This window comes from Dromaius novaehollandiae, chromosome 5, assembly GCF_036370855.1.
Source record: "Dromaius novaehollandiae isolate bDroNov1 chromosome 5, bDroNov1.hap1, whole genome shotgun sequence".
Taxonomy (NCBI): Eukaryota; Metazoa; Chordata; class Aves; order Casuariiformes; family Dromaiidae; genus Dromaius; species Dromaius novaehollandiae.
The window spans coordinates 5802708-5805113 of NC_088102.1; positions in this window are offsets into that span (position 1 = coordinate 5802708).

Below are 2406 nucleotides of genomic sequence, written 5' to 3' on the forward strand. Positions count from 1 at the left end.
CTCCGTATCTGGTAAACTGCCAAGCAATTTTGAGCTCAAGATGATTTGTGGAAGGTGCAGATTGACTCGTGGACAGGATTAAAGAGGCCAAAGCCACCAGTCCAACACCCATACCTTCAAGTTAAGCAATTCTCTATCACCTCAGAATCAGCCCTGAAAAACCTGCCACCAGCCTTCTCTCCAACCTTACATGTCTGTTCACTTCCCAAATTTGCCCAAATGCTTGTGTGGTTGTAGCCTGAAGATCCCAGAGCCAACATGACAAGCTGGCCCACTGCTTTGTGAAAGATCACCAGTGTTCCTGTGCTTGTCCAGCACAAGGACATCTCCTCTGATGTCCTTGCTATTTGATGTGAATTAGCTCTCTCTGAATCCAGACTCCAGATTCCCCATGCAGATCTGGGAGCAGTGCTATTCCCAGTACTGGTATTAACACAGCCAGGAGCTACACTGCAACAGTGGGTTGGGCTGAGCAAAGGCATCCAACCGGACTTACATCTATGGGGAAAGCTTTATACCTATGCTGCTATTCTGACAGCCAGAGAAGTATCCCGTGTGCTCTTTGCCTTCTTGACCCAGCTGCTGGGAGTCAGATGCTTGCTACAGCCTCCAGTACAGCAGGTCTACTCAACACCAGCTCCCCAGCAGCCTTCTCCTGGCTCTACGCTACCTGTCCTTAATGCCTGTAACCCAGTGTTGTCCTAGGCAGAGGGGCTGGACTCATTTCTGAAAGGCATCAACTGGAGGAACTGCACATAAAAACACAGGGGCTGATAAGTAGCCCAGAGCGAGAAATGCTGCTTAAACTAGAAGACAATGTTGAGAGAAGGTCAAATGGATGTAGACAGTTCCTACTGCATCTCCTACTGTGGATGCTCAGCCCTTTGATGAACCCCACAAGAGTAGGATTCCGCAGCTGCTGTAACAGCAGGATGTGGAAACCCAGTTTATTTTTTAAATGATACTTGAAATCTGCAGGAAGGGGCTAATGTGATGGAGATGGCTGTGCAGAAAGGGACAGCATTGGATGATTAAGGAGGTCTTTACCAGCCCTATACTGACTTATCTAAGGTGGCTGGAGGAATCAAGAGCCAGTGACAAGGCTAGACAGTCACACCCCCAGAAAAAGACGCATGGCTCTGTCTTATCTAACAGCATGGGCAGAGGAGTATCTATGGTTTGGTGTACTTTGAGGAACCCACTGGTAACTCAAAGGTGGAGTCTGTATCTCTCTTTCTTTATGGGAGCAGTATCTTGTTTTTTGTTTCAGGTTTCCAGAGCTTGGTATCAGTGGGGGAGGACTGACAGTGGAAACAAACAGGGAAAGGCTGCAGAAATGCTGCTGAGGAGGGGGAGACACTCAGTAGCCCCTTTCGTGTCCTGGTAACACTTTAGGGCACCACAAGCCTGGTTCATGAGCCCCATTTACAAGTTGGGCTGTAAGTGGTTTGATGAACATGGAAGGGGAATGAAATCAGGAGAAGGATACTAGGTGCTGCCTCAACCCCTTGTGTCACAGTCCAGTGTCATAACATGCCCATAAACAACTTCCTTTTCCCACCCCACTGCAGTTTTGCCTACAGCAAGGCTGCGATAGACTAGTTTGCTGATGAAGCACGACCCTAGCTTTGAACTGCAATTGCTAAGAAAGTCATCTGTAGGGCATGTCTTTGGCTTGCTTTTCTCCCTCCTGCCATGTTTCTGCCACTGGAGATCCTCTGTTCTTTCACATCCTCCAGACCTGGTGTCAGACCCTGCAGGTAGATGAGATTCAGCAAACCCATAACATTACCTGTTCCTTTCCCTAGTTGCATTTGGTTCCCAGGTATTTCTAGTCCATAGGGAGCTTCGTGTCCCTCAGCTTGGCAGGTTGTGAGTATGACAGGCAGTGACGGCCTGGAAGTGAGAGAGCAGTGAGCACCTCTCTGCTTGGAAGTAGCTATGCAGATGTGCACAAAAACTGCTGTGGTGGCCCCGGTACTGTGAGAGTCGGGAAGCCCCTGGTACATACGGCTGCAATATGTATACAGAGAAATGGTTTTTAAAACTTTTAAGAGCTTTAAAACATGGTTTTCTTCCTGTTCTCTGTTTCTTCTCCCTGGGGCTGGGTAACAGCAGGTTCTTCTGGCAACATGATTCCAATTGTGCAGGTTTCAGAAGGAGAGAAAAATGGTGTATAATCAATCGTATATAATAAAACTCAGGGGGAAAAAAGCCTTTTCCATGCTGTACAATATCAGCATTTTGCAATTGGATACTCTGTATTTACCAAGACTAGGAGAAGATGCCTTCCAAGGAGGAGTTTGGGGCTTTAAGATGTCAGAACGCTACTTGCTTGCAGGGTGGAAGCCAGGTTACTGAAACCTATCACAGAGTATTGGTTGCCCCACACGTCGAAACAGTCAT